The sequence below is a fragment of the Amblyomma americanum genome, chromosome 1 (genome assembly GCF_052857255.1).
Source record: "Amblyomma americanum isolate KBUSLIRL-KWMA chromosome 1, ASM5285725v1, whole genome shotgun sequence".
In the NCBI taxonomy this organism is placed as follows: domain Eukaryota; kingdom Metazoa; phylum Arthropoda; class Arachnida; order Ixodida; family Ixodidae; genus Amblyomma; species Amblyomma americanum.
In genome coordinates, this window is record NC_135497.1 from 339,640,405 (window position 1) to 339,659,240 (window position 18,836).

General features: G+C 43.4%; 1 long non-coding RNA gene across 1 annotated transcript; it reads right to left on the reverse strand.

Annotated features, from left to right (window-relative positions):
- Positions 1-293: 293 nt before the first annotated feature.
- LOC144115537 (uncharacterized) lies at positions 294-9,016 on the reverse strand. Its single transcript, XR_013311447.1, has 4 exons — positions 8,864-9,016; positions 6,028-6,184; positions 4,582-4,739; positions 294-486 (listed from the first exon to the last, which is right to left on the reverse strand). It is a non-coding gene; the product is annotated as an uncharacterized LOC144115537 (long non-coding RNA).
- Positions 9,017-18,836: the final 9,820 nt, after the last annotated feature.

An 18,836-nucleotide genomic window follows, 5' to 3' on the forward strand; every position in this document is an offset into this window, starting at 1 on the left:
TCGGGCCTGCGTGTGCTGGCCCGTGCGAGCCTCTGTGGGCTGGCCCGTGTCGGGTCTCCGTGTAGGCTAGCCCGTACTGGGCACCCGTGGGCAAGCCCGTACTGGGCCCTTGTTGTCTAGCCGTTCTGGTCCCAGTGGGCTTCTTAGGTGATAACTTGCGGGAAGTCAACAAAGATAACCCATATAGAACCAATAGCTGTATGCCTTACGGCCCACCTTGACAACCCAGAGAGGCTTTATTCACATCATCAGTATTTTTTGTGTACATGTTAATACTGAATTTACAATGCAAGTAAGAATGCTTCTTATTTATTTATTTGTTTTTGCAAGACATTTTGGGCGTTCTTGCATACAAAGCCCCAATTACTGGGGTGAAGGGTCCGTCCCCTTCGTCCGAACTTTCCGACCGCCATCCCAGTCTCTCGCCCCCAGCACGAACGCAGCCACTCTGTTGTTGCCTTCCATGGTGGCTGTTGGGATTCTGCGCTGCATAGCAGATGTAAAAACGAACAAATAAACACACATCAAATTGATATTCAGTATGGTGGATAAAAATCACTTTCAAAAGTATTACAGGCACATCTTTCAGGAAAGGCTTCATAGCCGTATGCAATGCTACAATGTGGAATGTTTGAAATATCAGCATATTTCGTTTGCTGTCAATATCCGTAACCATGATAAACATAAATATCCATAATAAGAATAACCTAAAGGTGCATGAGCCATTAAAGGACTAAAGACACCTAAATTTATTGCGTGTTTTCTTCTGTCAATTGATGCGTTAGATAATAAAATTACATGGATTACCAGGTATTACTTGCCTACAACCACGCTAAATAATTTATAATCGAATTTCTTCCCTCATGCTGTTTTGGTTTCATCGACCGAACGCCGACTGTCGTGAAGTTGATGTTTTGGTCACATGATGCGACTAGAAAAACTAATACAATCGCTGATATGTAGCTTTAATTGACTACGAAATTTAATCCAGCCTCTTCCAAGACCTGGAATGACAAAAAATGACCTGTCAGCAATACTATAACCAATTTTTATGCCTCATGTGAATTAAACACCAACTACACGTCACAGTCATTGTTCGACTGATGAAACCGAAACAGCGTCAAGAAGAAATTAAATTGCAGAAATACTGCACATTGCGCTAGTTGGTGTTGTTGCATAGTGGTGGTTCAAAAGCCCACACATACGAACCATGTAAGAGACGAGACACACAAACCAGCGCCGAACTTGCTACAAATTTTTTATTAGGAAGAAGCACGTCGTATATATATACACTAAAAAACAGCACACATGCCCAGTGTCAACAAGACTCCTAGTGCTAGTACAAGTAAACACTGCTTTAAAAGTACGTGAATATCTGCAGAACCACTACCCACTAAGTAGCATATTGATTTCTCGAAGCGATAATGTAACAAATGGCACACTCACGCACCCTTTACTTTTTCTGATAATATGAAACACCTCAGCTACTTCTCTAGTGCGCTGGTCAGAATGAGCGAACAAGACATCAGTATCGTCAAAAAATGGTGTACATTTGCACGTGAAACAATGCTTAGCTAGGTTAGTTTCTTTCCTAAAGAATTAGCGTGCTCCATGAGCCGCACGTTAACGCAGCGGCCAATTTGACCTATGTAGGTAAGGCCACAGGACTGAGGGATTTGATACGCTACGCCAGTCACACAGAAAACATATCTACTTTCATGATTTATTTTGCAAGCATTTCTTTTGCGCCCTTGATGCTTTCTTTTAACTGCCGCCCCCACTCTCTAGCTTGTTAGGTGCAGGGAATAGAACCTTTACCCCATGCTTGCTTCCCACTCTTTTTAATCCGGTGCGAAAGCGTGTGGACATATGGCATAACCCACTACCTTTCTTCTCCCTTCTTCCGAACCATTTTCCAGCCCCGAGGTACTTGCAGACGATTTCAGCTCACGGAGGACTTTGTCTGCACTCGAAACGAGAACTGAGTCCAGAAAACCAGCTTCCCTACATCTGTCTATTTGGGCTAAGAGACTGGGCATCATTTTTTGATAAGATTTCTTTACTGCCATGCCTAAGCATCCCGTAACGAGGCCACTTTTTACAAGCTTTGAAAGCAAGGGCCTGTAATTCAATAGGGGCTTTTCACTTCTAGGGGAATACTGCCAACAGACATGGTTGGGTTCGAAAGAGAATTTTAAATCAAGGAATTGCAAGACTCTTTCTTGAGGGTCTTCATGTGTGAACCTCAGCCCCGACCAATTATGTGCAAAACTATGAACATTTGACACAAATTCGGGATTCACTGACCTAGCCAGCACCAGGTAAACATCCACATAACAGAAAATGCATATGCAATAACCGGCTAGATCAGTCTCAACTTTCATATCAACCCTGCTTAGATAAATTTTACTGAGAATGGGAGCTACCTTGGCACTTATGCACACACCCGATTTCTGCATATAAAGACGACCATCCCACTCAACAAACGTGTTACTCAGGTAGTACGATAACAGTTAAAGAAAGGATCCTGTTGTGATTCCACACTCATTTTGAAACACGCATTCATCGCTCTCGTCACATAGTGCCCGGCTCTCATTTCGGAGAAAATCCGCTACTGCCTCAGAATTAGGTACGAGAAACGGATCCTTTACGCGAAGTGACGACAAATGTTTGCGAAGATAGGTAGACACAAACAACTGCCAAGAACTGTGCCCAGATACGCTTGCCCGGAAAGGAAATTTAGGCTTGTGCATCTTAGCACTAAAGAAAATTTTTAGCACCGATTGTCCAGCTTCCTTCACTTTCTTTGCTATACCTTTATATTAAAACTTCCGAATTAAAGTCATCGCCTCCTCTGAACATCGGTGCTAGAAAATTTATTTAGTGTTAAACGCACAAGCCTAACGTTCCTTTCCGCGCAATCGTCTCTGAGACATATTCTTTGCAGTTGGTTGTGTCTACCTATCTTTGCAAACATTTGTCGTCACTTCGCGTAAAGGATCCGTTTCTCGTACCTAATTCTGAGGCAGTAGCTGATTTCCACCGATATGAGAGCCTGGCACTATGTGATGGTTTAAGCATAGATGCCAAGGTAGCTCCCATTCTCAGTAACATTTATCTAAGCCGGGTTGATATGAAAGCTGAGACTGATCTAGCCGGTTATTGCATACGCATTTTCTGTTATGTGGACGATTACCTGGTGCTGGCTAGGTTAGTGAATCCCGAATTTGTGTCAAATGTTCATAGTTTTGCACATAATTAGTCGGGGCTGAAGTTCACACATGAAGACCCTCGAGAAAAAGTCATGCAATTCCTTGATTTAAAATTCTCTTTCGAACCCAACCATGTCTGTTGGCAGTATTCCCGTAGAAGTGAAAAGCCCCTTTTGAATTACAGGCCCTTTCATTCAAAGCTTGTAAAAAGTGGCATCGTTACGGGATGCTTTGGCATGGCAGTAAAGAAATCTTATCATAAAATGATGCCCAGTCTCGTAACCCAAATAGAAAGATGTAGGGAAGCTGGTTTCCGGGACACCGTTCTCGTTTCTAGTGCAGACAGTTCCCCATGAGCTGAAACCGTCTGCAAGTACCTCGGGGCTGGAAACGGGTTCGGAAGAAGGGAGAAGAAAGGCAGTGGTTATGCCATATGTCCGCACGCTGTCGCACCGGATTAAAAAGAGTGGGGAGCAAGCATAGGGTAAAGGTTCTGTACCCTGCACCTAACAAGCTAGAAATAGTGGGAGCGGCAGTTCAAAGAAAGCATGAAGGGCGCAAAAGAAAAGCATGCAACATAAATCATGAAAATAGATATGTGCCCTGTAAGACTGGGGTAGTGTATCAAATCCCTGTCCTGTGGCCTTACCTACAAGGCCAGATTGGCCACTGCGTTAACGTGCGGCTCATGGAGCACGCTAATTCTTTAAGAAAGAAACTAACCTAGGTAAGCATTGTTTCACGTGCAAATGTATGCCATTTCTTTGACGATACTGATGTCTTGTTCGCTAATTCTGACCAGCGCACTAGAGAACTAGCTGAGGCGTTTCATATTATCAGAAAAAGTAATGGGTGTGTGAGTGCGCCATCAGTTACATTATTGCTTCGAGAAATCAATATGCTACATAGTGGGTAACGGTTCTGCGGATACACACATGCTTTTAAAGCGGTTTTTACCTTTTACTAGCACTAGGAGTCTTGTTGACATCGCACATGTGCGCTGTTTTTCCGTGTGTATATATATGACGTGCTTCTTCCTAATAAAAAATTCAGTTGTAAGATCAGTGCTGGTTTGTGTGTCGTCTCTTGGTCAGTGTGTGTTTGCACTTTTGAACCACCACTATGAAATTAAATAATAAATTATTTAGTGGTCGTAACATGTATAGAATGTCTAACGCATCGTTTGAAAGAAGAAAACGCACAAGCAAAAATTTGGTACCTATAGTCCTTTAAATTTGGATGGCTACTCAGTAATTGATAACGGAAGTGCTGAAAACCACACCAGGTAGATTGACAGTAGCTTTTTCCTTCAATTAGATGGTGTGTTCACAAAGTGTCTATAACCTTCAGAAGATTCACATGTACTCACCAAAAATTGCGCTGTACAGCCGCAGATTCTTAAATGCTTCTTTTTCGCCCCGCCCCTTCAATGTGCACATAAGGGCCACAGGAGTCTTCACTAGTCTTCATAATAAGTTTTGTAGCCTCCTCAGCTGGCTCACTCCCAATGAGTGCTAGCTTTTTGGTCTGAAATAGATTTTTCAGATTATACAAAGTGAACTATGCCATGAAAACCATACACTGAACCATTCATAAAACTCCCTCTTCGAGGAACCATGTGCAAGTCAACAAAAAGAAGGTTGTAGAACAGGATAATACAGAGGACTCAAAGAGACCTATGATCACAGTGGTGTGACTCAGCTTAAAGATAACAGAATTCTCTGCTGTCTTCTAAACGCCCATCTTTGCATCATCATATTAACTTCCTTTTATGCACGACTCAAAGGCATAGACTTCCCAAAAAATAAGATAAGGTGGAAAAAGTGAAGCCATTACTTTAAGGCCACCTTGAACCATGGCAAAATTGTAGTCTGGAGCTAAATGAGTAATGTAAGAACATAACCGCCAGCTGCCACTATGAACAGCAAGGCTAATGCTTGTGCTAATTTCTTGTAGTAGGCTAGATATTATATACAGCAAATCCTCTTTCAAATACACTTGTACAAAATGAAGCTTTCAGGTCTACAAATCCAAATGCAACATGAGGCAATTTCGAAGTCCCAACTTAATCTGAAGTGGACTCACCATATGTAGAGGGCTCAAATTAAACTACAGCTGAACAAAACACTTTGCATCAAAATTATATTAAAAGGAATCAATACGTTGCCAGTAGTTCATAGGCACAATTGACAGAAATGCCATATACCCAGTCGAAAGAAAAACACCAGCCAGTTTCTGGTGTTTACACCAAACTGGCTTTTTTAGCCACGGATTCTAGTGTGACCGTGTCTGGTGCTCCGACCAGGCCAGGATTTTCAGACACGGGTCCTGATGTGGCGTAGTGTGGTGAGCTTTAGTGCGTCCTGGTCTGGTTTTCTGTGCTATGACCCGGTTGTCTGATACCGGCTCTGGTGTGCTTTGGTTTAGTGTTTCCTGGTGTGGTCGGTGTACTATTCGATTTGGTGTGGTTGGTATACCGTAGAATGTCTTGATTGAGATGCTGTGAGTTTGGACATACTATCGTGAGAAAAATTAAGAGATCCCAGCGAATGCATGCCAAATGGTGTAAAACAGCAAGCACTCCTGATGTCGAGTCAGGTGCACTAACATCCATCAATCTCGCTGCGCCGGCCTTGATGGCACGAGCATTTCATCAGATGGCACCTGCACGCAGTTAGGCATAGTGTGGCACACACTCGCAGCATCATAATTTTTCACATGATTGTACACTGGAGCATGCGCATAACCACATCTTTTCTGTTCTTGCCGAAGACTAAGAGCAAGCACGTATCGTAAAGAAAGAAAAAATGCTCACATTTGCACAAAAGCATCCTTAGCTTCATTGGCAGACAAAATTGGCAGAATAGCCAAGATGGAGGCCCCTAGCATTACAGCGTGCATCTTTTCTGACAAAGTCGAATAGGTTGAATTTCACTGATAGCGGCTTGACTTCAGCTGTGTAGCCACAATGCCTGAAGAACAACAGAACAAAATCAAGAATTTGTGTGAAATACACTATAATAATCACAGTGCAAAGACAACCAGCAAATACTGCTATTAAATTTAGCTCAGTGGTGCAAACATAGAGTACACATTCAATACGACTTGCAATGCCTCTGCAGTAAATCAACTGTCTTCTGCTTTATAGTAAATCAATGCTACTCACATAAAGCACCCCACTTGCATTAATTTGCTTGAAATCAGTGTCTGGATGAGCAAGTATTTCACAATTTCATTCACACAGTACAACGATGAACACGGACAAGGGGGAAGACACCGAAAAACACTGAGGTGCCTCCTCCCTTGCCCCTGTTCATCATCATACTGTGTGAATGAAAATGTGAGTTATTGCGTTGTTTTTTTTTGTATTCATAGCTAACTGCATATATTTACAACACAGTTGGGTACGCCTGCATCATAATCTGAATTCCTATCATATTTTAGCATTGCAGCTGATATTGAGCATGACAGTCCTTCTAACAGTCAGGCTTTCTGAGAAAATCAACAGCACTCCAGCATCTCCGGTAATTTGATTCATTACGAGGCTCAGAGATACTAATACATGGTAACCTAGAGAAATAAATTGATATGGAAATTCTACTGCTGCAGAAAACAAAAATAAGAGAAATCAAGGAATTACAGAAATGATTACAAGATGCCCATAAAGATGGGCACAAAAAGGAGATAAGATGTAGTTCCACTAAAAAAAAATATCAGATGCGAGTATATTTCAGGGTGACAAAATCCATGTATTGAGACTTTTTATGCGCACAGGGTGAAGAACTGTAAAACACTGCATCGCTGGCTGCAGCTATTTAGAAGGCCATTCCTCTTCATTTCTTCCAAAAAAGTCGCAGCACAGCATAAAAAGCCGACTGCTGAAATTTATTTTGAGCTCAATGCCACATACAAACTGACAAGGGTGGAATGCTAATGATTCGAAAGGAAACCTTAAACAAGATGCGATGAACTCTGGCACTGGTAAAACCCCAACAGATGTGCAAAAAAAAAGCTGCCAGATTATTTTTCCTGCTGAATGTATTAAAACCAAAGCTGCCTGAGCGCACATGAGTTTTGTTTAGGTATGGCTTGCTATACACATCCTGAGCCTCTGATGCAGTTGACTGCAGAGTAACTGCAGACACTTGCACACATACAAAAACCACACTAGAATCTGCGTACTGTGCATTGCCCACTATAGTGCCTAGAACACCCTGTCTTCCAGTGAGATGCACTTCTTTTGGTGCATCGAGACGTTAGGGTTCCAGTTATAAAAATGCCCGAGTTGATTATGAGTTAAGTGAATAAGCTTAACAAGTTGACTGGTTCTAAGCAGGCAGATCACTTGCATGAGCCGCTTCTCACAGCAAGGCAGAAAACAATAATGGCTTCAGGACGCTGCAGTGCAGGGCTCCAAATTAGTTTAGACCAAGTGGGGGTCGTTAAGCTTCGCTGACATTGTATGGCAGACCTTCGCCTTTTCCAAAGCAGCAATGTTTACTGCCACACATATACATAACTCACAAGTCGCATGATTCCTCCCAACATGTATGCAACAAAGTATTGCAACCGCTTCGAGCCATCTCTACAGGCCCCACTGGGCCGTCCCTGCTAAGTGTGAAAAAAAAGTGGCTAAGATATGCTTTGTCATATTCAATGCTACAAACTATTTTTACAAAGCATACAGCAAAGCTAGCGAAAGAGTGCTCAAGCACACCTATGCTTGAGTAAAAAGTAGCCAAAATCTTTTTACATGTAAACTGAAGTAGCCGAAGTTAGAACGTGATTTGTAAAACTGTATGCATAACAGCTAGACAAGAGATCAGAGAAGGTAAGGGCAAACAGGGGCTCATTATGGGCTACATGATGGACTCTAACAGTCACTTCCATCATGGCATCTGACAGTCAAACAATAGGCCAGCTAGCATTCAATTCAAGCTTATTTCCATGCACACTGCTTTCTGTGATGGCTACAAGTTATAACATACAAATTTTCGTTGTTAAGTAGAGGCAATCAGAGGATTCATGGATGATGGCAAATGTGGCGGCACCCACAAATGCCTATACTGAATCAGCATCACTTAGGCCTCAGTACCTAAAATCAAAGCTTCAGGGCAAATGACTGCTAAGTACCGTCCGTCTTCTGTTTCCATGGCACGAAAAGTACATATTCACTAAAAGTTGTTCATTATGAGTAATTTCACTGATCATGCACTGCCGCACTGCACATAGAGCCTAGGCTTTTAAGCTGCTTTTATCCTCACACGAGCTAACTGAACCCTTCAATCAACCTCCTGTAAATAAACTTTCACATGAAGACAACATCTGCAAATATTTGATCACGTCTTGTATGTTTGGCATTATCCTTTGTTTGGCGCTTTCATATTATAAACCCCTAACAAACCTGAGTTGTAATTCTCACATACACTGATGGAGTATATGCCCCTGAGATAAATCCAGCTACAGCTAGCAATTACTTCTCAGTTCATCCATTTTTCACAGTCCAGCGCACAAAAATACAAGAACGAAGAGGATAGACACCACGGACACCGGACAAATTTTTTGTGCGCTGGAATGATGTCTCATAATTCTTCCCAGAACCGACTATCCCAGCCTTCTATGCTTAGCCTTGTGGAGAACCTTTTCCTTGCCTTCCGCTGTCACCTCCTGAGCACTTGCCACTGGAACTGCATAGTACAACTGCTTCTGTTGACCAGATGGGAATGGCAGTTCTCTTGTGAAATACTGCATCCTTTGGGATTCCCTACACGGTGTAATACATTGCCTTCTCTACCTTGAATTTAGATACACCTAAAGGAAAAGAACACGCATATAAAAATTCTTAGCCATATTTGCAGCCACGAATATGATAATAATTGTATTTCTGCGCTTCACAGCAACAACAGCAGTATGCTTTAACGCCTGTTGAAGCAAGAAAGTAAGAAATCATTTCGTTTATTAGCAACACAAGACTTGCACCTTGACGTTGATGGTGTCATGCAATAGTGGTGAGTTCTGATAGCAGTGTAAAGTACAAAATGCAACTGCTTGCTTCGAATTTTAGAACATGCAACTTTAACTGCACAATTATTGAAAAAAATTCACTTCTTCCTTAAAAATCGCAGATTAGTATGTGTGGTAGCAAATACTGAAAATAAAAATACTAGGAGCACTGCCAGTGTTTAAATCAACGCGCAGTGACTGGTTTCGTTTATGGTTTGGTTTGGTTTATATGGGTTTAACGTCCCAAAGCGACTCAGGTTATGAGAGACACCGTAATGAAGGGCTCCTGAAGTTTCGACCACCTGGGGTTCTTTAGAGTGCTCTGACACCGCACAGTAAACAGGCCTCAAAAATTTAGCCTTCTTCGAAATTTGACCGCCGCGTCCGTGATTGAACTCGCGTCTTTCAGGCCAGCAGCCGAGTGCCATAACCACTCAGCCACCGCGGCGGCTTCGCAGTGACTGGTAAGAGCAATTTTCTACTTGCAGTTCTTGCCCATTCCCTTGTCAAGCAAGGCACTAATTCCGGTTTACCTGTAGTAAATCTAACGTGTCCTCAACATGCTGCCTAGTTAGCAAAGTTCTTGTAGTCAAAATTGAACGAAACATTATTTTATCAGCTAGAAGCGCATGAGCTATTAATATAGTCCAAGGCAAACAACTTAGTGCCTTAGAATAGTGTTCAACGAGGGGCCCACACGCAGAGACACTTGACTTGCCACTGTTTCCTTATACAAAGTAATACAGGAGTGCATGGCCTGTGGTGTTCATGCTAAGAAATACAAAATATAAATAGAAACAAAACTCAAGTGCAAAGAAAATTAGAGACAAGTTCTGTCATTACACCTTATGTGACACTAGAGAGTACATGTTCAAAAAGAAGTAGTAAAATGGTCATTTTGAAATTTTGCACAATCATCAAATTGTCATGAGCACAGTCAGTTTGCCTTTTTTCACACAAAAGGTTTCCAGCGGCTCCAGTGCACTTCACTTTCTTTTTAGTACAGTGCCTTTAAAAGACAGAAATTGGTCAAAGGCCACAAAATGGTAATAACTGTGTATCACCATTTTCATATCTATGCTTCATTACTTTTTAACACAACCTCCAATATCACCCACATGATTTGCTGCAGGAGCAGGATTCCAGTGTGCACCACTCACATTCAATGAAGGACCTGGCTGCCTTTTCCAAGTGTGATACTAATTTTCACAATTAAAGTGCCGTTGAGCGAGTTTGACAGCAAGCAAAAACAAGATTTGAACCCAATGGCATAAGGAAATTTTAAAGTGGTCCGAAACATTAGGCTTGTAACAAGACAACTTCAGGTGTCAATACTCATCAAAGTTGCCATCAGATCTCAGCTTTGGTGTGCTCATAAAGGGATGGTGGGGTGCTTAGTTATAATGACCAATTGTCACGGCTGGTTATTGTGCTACCTACTTCAATGATGAAGGATGTGACAAACTATCCTCCAAAATCTGACATCTGGCATAAAGGCTGAAAAGCAAAAGCAAATAAACGACCCCTAAGACCTGAAATTATTTCCTACTTGAGCAGTTATGCACATCATAAAGGAAGCTGACAAACGGCACGAAGTTATACTGGTATTTTGGCCTCAGATGCTCGCTCATTTGAGCCTCAGTATTCTAACTAAAGCAATAAAAAACACATGACTGTTGAAGGCATCATAAGCTCCTGTAAAGCTCATCAGCAGTGAGAAAAACAAATTCTAACCTTCATATTAATATAAATTTCAGCCAATGAGGCCACTGTGTCAGTCACCAACTAAGAGACCATGTACAAACTATACACTGTAAATGCACAAACTCTACATGAGAGCAAAGCATGCCCTGCACTTGTGAAACAAATTTGTGTCAATGTAAGATTCTTGGCAACAGTAGGCATCACCATTATTGGCATGTGCTAAAAATGAAGAGGGCACCTTAATGATGCTGTACAATTTAGAATTCAGCCTTTCAGTAAACTATATTTTGTCTAGTACCATGAGCACCGTCAGAGGAGAAGGCAAAAATGAAAGGAAAGCTGCCAGCTGTCATGAGGTCTGCCACAAAAAAAAACACTGAACAGAAGTGTTGCACAAACAAAAAAGAAGGGATGCTCTATACGATTACAGAACACAAAATAACACAGCAAAACAAGGCCCAACCAATGAATGAAAAGAGAACAACAAAAAGATGGTAAGCAGTACTGAACACTGCTACCTCTGCAAATAGAGAACAGTGAAAAAGACAACACCTAAAAAATAAGTTTCAAGGACTATAAAAACGTAACTTTGGTCACATATTTCTTAAACGCTGCATTAGACATTAGAATACATGAATCCCTAAGTGGTATTTGCCTACCATTAAATAATTTATAATTCCATTCCCTTCTCTGATGTTGTTTAGGCTTGATCAGCCGAATGATGACTGTCATGCCCAGTTGGCCTTTAGGTCTGCTGAGTCATGGAAAAAGCTACAATATAAATGTTGATATGCAGTTTTAATGCACTGCAACACCTAAAACAGCCTGTTTCAAAAGCTGGAATGACAACAAATGCCATAGCAGCAGCTATATTACCAGTTTTCTTGCTTTTGACATGACCTGAAAACCAACTACACGTCGCAGCCATCGTTCGGTTGATAATACTGAAACAACAAGGAGAAAGACAATTATAAATTATTTACCAGTCAGAGAGCAAATATCACGGGGTGGTTCATGTACAGGTGCGGACAGAAGTAAACGGAGCGCGCCGCACAAGAACTGCGTGTCAGCGCCGCCTAGCCAAACCAGACGAAAGCTCGAAATCGCCACGTGCATGTGCAGGCCCGCTTCCGGCGTGACCCTCTCAATGCTCCGCTTGCCTCGCATTCGTCCGGCATCTGTGTCGTGCTGATGATGATCATGATCGGATGGTCGTGGTCTGTGTAGCTAGCGAACATTTCGGAAAACATAGACCGCTGTCTTGATAAGGCAAATTGCGCGGCGACGCCTCTACCATTAAGCCGCTTCGTTTGAAACAGCTAGAGGCGTGTTTGCGCCGCAAACACGTATGTTTCGAACTTTTGCTGCCGCTGGGACTCTGCTGCGTCTCACTCGCAAGCAAACGCACTCGAAATACTCGGCATACTGCCGCAGTTTTGTGTTAATTTTCTACAGTTATCACTGATGATTCGCCTTGTCCCTACCAGGCGCTGACGCAGCACTAGTGCATGTACCCTGCCTGTCTCCCTCGAAACAAACTGCCCCTATACTGAATCCTGCTCTTATCACCACTGAGACAGTGCGCTGCGTATCGCGCTGTCATGTGCAGAGCAGAGCTCATGGTAATCACTTTGCATGCACCTTCGGATCTTAGGATGACTACAAGCACCCGCTGTCTCACACACACGAACGCCGCGGCAGCAGTGCGTCACTGTTGCGTGCCCCGCGTGCGAAATTCGGCATATGAGTGCCCGTGATCGCCCACTAATCAGAGTATGAGCCACGACAGAACCCGGCAAGCGATCCATACTCTTCTGTGCGAGCTGTATTACTTCACTGCTACCGTTTACATATAGACATTGGTCTGTTAGAGAATATAGGTGTGGAAACCCAACAGCTGCATCCAGCACATTTGGAAGCAGTCACTATCCTTGAGACGCTGGATCGCGCTGCAAAAAGCGCCAAGAGCGGCGGTTTCATCTCATTTTAAGCTGACCTCCTAGGCGAGGTTCCAATGCAGGAGCACTGTGGTGCAGTACAGACACACAGGGCGCATGCTTTGCCGCTCAATCGGTTCCCCGTAGGTGCAAGCCGAAAATGAACGGTAACTGTATTAAAAGAACCCGAAACTGCGGTGGTGGATCGAGTGTTTTTGAGTTTATTTGATCTATAACGAGATGGAAATGAATCCCAGAGGAAACTAAAGTTTGAAGGACGCGCGCTATTTGCGATGGAAACGCGCCTACGGCTGCCACAAATGAAACGACATAGAGATAGCGTCGCCCCCGCGGGATTTGTGGCATCAAGGGCAGCGGTCTGTGCGCTCCGAAATGCCCGCTCGCTACTAAGGGCACAACCATCCGACCATAATCATCTTCAGCGTGACCCTGACTACGGCCGAATGCGAGGCAAGCGGAGCAATGAGAGGGTTGCGCCGGAAGGGGGCCTGCATATGCAAGTCGCGAATTTGAGCTTACGTGTGGTTTTGGTAGGCGGCGCTGAAAAGCAGTTCTTCCTTGTGCGGCACGCTCCGTTTACTTCTGTCCATGCCTGCACATTAACGTCTAAGGCATTTGAAAAAAGACGCAAGCAAACATTTGGTGTCCATAGTATATGCAGTTTCTTTCAAGCTTTGTTGAACTATGATATCAGGTAGCATGCCGAAAGGCTGAGTCAAACAGGTCACTACAAGCTCCTAATTTCCTGTAAGTGTATTAGAGCAAGTATATTCAGTGAACTTGCACAGTGTCATCACCAAGCAAGTTAAATGGCGAAAAAAAATCAAGAACTGACCAAGATAATCGCAGAGGTAACAATTTATGGTGAACATTCACCTTTTTCATTTAGCACTTTTAGCTTTTTTGTGCACAGGCTATAATTCAACAGACCTTGAAGTAGTTTGCAGTAGACAGTGCTTATTTTTCACTCAGAACTAGAGGCAGTAAAAATATTGCAACTACAGTGAAAAGTTCATTTAACAGTACATCTTGCTGGACTAGTTGGTGTAACATTGTGTAACAAAAGTAAAAACAGCGCTAATTTTTACATAAACAACACAGAAAGAACAGACAGGACGGGCGCTGTCCTGTCTGTTCTTTCTCTGTGGTTTGTGTAAAAATTAGCGCTGTTTCTACTTTCGTTATACAGTGAGAGGCCACAGAAGAGAAATTGTCAAGTCCAATTAATGTTTCATCTTTGATGTGCATTCATAGCTGCACTATATAACACCATTCATATTCTTTTCATCAAGTGAAATAAGACGTATTTGCTGGACCAGTCTCTGAGGAGTGCCATGCGACACCTGCATTACTGCAGAAGCTTGACATGGTTATTCTTCTTCTATGATTGTCTATGAGGAGTGCCATGGGAGATGGATACTAGAGGAAAAAAACATTGTTCTCATGCTGTAATATCACCTTAGAATGCTGCCCTGTAGCCCATTACTTCATACTGGCATTTTTTAAAGCCTGGCTGCATTGAAGAACAGGTTGGGAGGGAACTAGAGAGGGAGAGAGAGAAAGCGGCTGAGCTGAGGCTAGGCCAGTGTGCTCGTTGTTGCTGTGTAGCCTTGGAGCTGAGCGGCCAGCTCTGGACTCAATCGTGGTATGAGGGTGCGGGTTTCCCTTTTTCTTGCACCCTGTGTGTTGTGCTGTCAACGTTGCATTTTTTGTGTCTTGGCCATAAGAAAACATGTTAATGATTCTTGATAAAAATCACCACGAAATTTTAAGAATGACAGGAGAAATTTTCCAAAAACCACTAACAAGAAAAAGAAAATTGGTTGCTTGCTTCGGATTCATACGCTCTCTACATTCTAGTACAGGGAGTCTCAGATTCCTCACTAGTTTTGTAAGGGTTCCGAGGCCAGCTGAGACCCCCCTGTATTTCAGCACTGCTTCTTTCTGAGCATGAAACTGGCACTATCTAAAGATGACCTATTGAGAAGAGACACACACGTTATTTTGAATAGGGGAATGCCAATACATGCCATCAACGTTCTGGTCCAAAGCAGACATTGCAACACACTGATCTCAATAAAGAGGTGAAAAAAAAACAGATCTGAGAAAACTCGACACATACTTGTGCTCTGCAATGTACGCTTAACGGGCACAGACAAGAACAGCCCCAAATCTGGACAGTGGAGACATCTCCGATTATGCTCTTTTCAGACCTCTTCACTACTTAAGAGAAGGCACTTCACCTGCATAACATCATAATCTCCAGCTGTGTATTTTGCACCCACAATGCCTGGCACTTCCTGATAATTTTTTGTATTGCTGGCATTTCACACAACCACAAGAAAATGTTTATACAGCCATACTTCAAATACATATAGCCACTTGCTCACACTAGTTTTTATGATAAGCTCTGTACTACTCAGGTTATTCAAAACCACTTAATTTGAAGGGCTACAAAGCGCTGTTTTTCTAGGGCTACTACTTCGTCATCAATTAGCAATGATTTTTATTCACGGCCGCCAGCAACTAAAAGAACTTTACAGCTGCAGGCAACGTTACCAATGTTACAAAAGTGATTGAGCAGGCAGCTACCTGTTGTGGTATCGCAGTGACGCGTCGCTTCAATTCACTCAGTCGCTTGCATGCCTTGACGCGTCACTCCCCTCCCACTCTGAGCTTGACAGCTGGTGTAATCGGCTCGTAGAGGTGTGTTCTAACCTTAAGACGCCACATCAGATCACTATAAAGACGCACATACGCGTAGCGAATAACAGAACGCTTAACAAACCGAGCGGCGCACGCTATCGGCAGTCCGCAACGTGCCGATACTGGCGTCAAAATCACGCGTGCAGGCAGTGCACGATCACGTCCCATGTCGAATAATGAAATAATGAATATATATATATATATATATATATATATATATATATATATATATATATATATATATATATGCCCGCACTTCACCCATGCGCCCATGCTCCATCGCTGTTGTACCCATGCAGTCCTTTTACATGTAATGTAGGATATGCAGCCAGGCTAATGTAAGTGAAACTATATGTCCATAGGTGTCGCCGGGCAACGATCGGTAACATTACGCGTCATGTTTCTGCACTGCAAACTCCAGAATAATCGGAGCAGGACTTACGAAGGCTACAGGCAGAAATATACTCCTGTTTCCACACACAGTGTCGTCAGAGTGATGCACGGCAAGCCCCCGTCGCGGTTGCCCGCAATTCACCATCGTATAGCCCAGGTTCACGCGCACACATTTTGCCTCTGCATAGTCCACTCATAGCCCTTTTCTAAAAGATATTTAGGCGGGGAATGTGTGGAAATGGCTGATATATGCCCATGCGCCACCCAGGTATTTTCTACGCAGTGCCTTTGTAGGTTGTAGGCGGGAATATTCTATGTTTGCACACACGCAGCTAGCCTCCTTGGATCCTTGAGGGTGCTTCAGGGGCCGCCTCTATTGGGTTTGCCTGCACTTCACCATCATGTAACCCCATATTTTATGCACACGAACTGCATGCAGCCCATGCTTAGCCATTTCATACCCTGGTTAGGATAAAGGCGGGGAAGATGCGGAAATTACAAACGTGCCCACGCCTAGCCCATGCGGGACAAACGCTGGCGCTGCTTAGACCGCCCAAACTGCATGCCTACAATGCTTCGCCACTGCGCAGCCCAAATTTTAGCCCCTGTATTTTCCACACAGGACCCATGCAGGCCGAAGGCGGGAATACTATATCTCTGCCCACACAAAACCACCGTGGTTCCCTCAAGGTGCTGCACGGGCAGCACCAAGAGGGGCTGCCCACACTGAACCATGATAGAGCCCGCACTGTTGCCCGCATGTATCTGTGGTGGCATGCATACAGCCCATACTTAGCCCTTTCATACCCTGTTTAGGATAGAGGCGGGGAAGATGCGGAAATGACAAATGTGCCCACGCCTAGCCCATGCGGGACCAATGTAGGCGTTGCTCAGACAGCCCAAACTGCATGCCTAAACACTTCGCCGCTGCGCAGCCCAAAGTTTAGCCCCTGTATTTTCCACACAGGACCCATGTAGGCCGAAGGCGGGAGTACTATCTCTCTGCCCACACAAAACCACCGTGGCTCCCTCAAGGCGCTGCACGGGCAGCCCCAAGAGGGGCTGCCCACACTTCACCATGATAGAGCCCGCACTGTTGCCCGCATGAATCTGTGGTGCGACCCAGGTGGGCTGGCCGCTCTTTTTAAGCCCATGCGTAGCTGACGAGGGGCCCACTCAGGCATAAAATGGGCAGCCCAAAACTTTATTGCCAGCACTGCGCCCACGAGGGACCCATGTAGGTTTATTGCGGGCAGCCACCAGCCCTCATTGCCCATGTCGGACCCGCATGGGCCCGCCACCTTGTGCTACTGGGGGACTCTTCATCGCAATAACTGACTCTTCATCACAAGAACTGACTCTTCATCAAAAGAACGGACTTCATCCCAAGAACTGACTCATCATAACAAGAACAGACGCTTCATCGCAAGAACTGACTTCATCAAAAGAACTGACTCTTCATAACGAGAACGGACTCTTCATAACTAGAACTGACTCATCACAGGAATGACTCTTCATCGCAAGAACAGACTCTTTATCGCAAGAACAGACTCTTCATCACAAGAACTGACTCTTCATCAGAAGAACTGACTCTTCATCACAAGAACTTATTCTTCATCAAAAAAACTGACTCTTCATAGCAAGAACTGACTCTTCGTCGCAAGAACTGACTCTTCGCAAGAACTGACTCTTCATCACAAGATTTGACTCTTCATCTCAATAACTGACTCTTCATCACAAGAACTGACTCTTCATCACAAGAACTGACTCTTCATCACAAGAACTGATTAATCAAAACAAGAACTGACTGTTCATCACAAGAACTAACTCTTCTCCACAAGAACTGGCTCTTCCTAACAAGAACTGACTCTTCATCACAAGGACTTACTCTAATGACATGAACTGACTCTTCATAACATGAACTGACTCTTCATAACAAGAACTGACTCTTCGTCAAAAGAACTGACTTCATCTCATGAACTGACTCTTCATCGCAAATACTGACTCTTCATTGAAAGAACTGACTCTTCATCGCAAAACTGTCTCTTCATCAAAAGAACTGATTCTTCATCGCATGAACTGACTCTTCAAAACAAGAACTGGCTCTTCAACACAAGAACGCTCTTCATCGCAAGAATCACTCTTCATCGCCAGAACTGACTATACATCGCAAGAACTAACTCTTCATCACAAGAACTGACCCATCATCACAAGAACTGACTCTTCATCACAAGAACTGAGTTCATCAAAAGAACTGACTCTTCATAACAAGAACTGACTCTTCATCGCAAGGACTGACTCTTCAACGCAAAAACTGACTCTTCATAGCAAGAACTGACTCTTCATCACGAGAACTGACTCTTCATCAGAACTGACTCTCCATCACAAGAACTGGCTCTTCATAACAAGAACAGACTCTTCCTCGAAAGAACTGACTCTTCATCACAAGAACTGACTCTTCCTCGAAAGAACTGACTCTTCATCACAAGAACTGACTCTTCATCGCAATAACTGACTCTGCATCATAAGAACTGACTCTTCATCACAAGATCTGATTATTCAAAACAAGAACTGACTGTTCATCACAAGGACTAACTCTACACCAAATGAACTGGCTCTTCCTTACAAGAACGGTCTCTTCATCACAATAAGTCTCTTATGACAAGAACTCACTCTTCATGACAAGAACTGACTCTTCATCATAAGAACTGACTTCATCTCATGAACTGACTCTTCATTGCAAAAACTGACTCTTCATCGCCAGAAACGACTCTTCATCGCCAGAACTGACTCTTCATCAGAATAACTGACTGTTCATCACAAGAACTAAATCTTCCTCACAAGAACTGACTCTTCATCG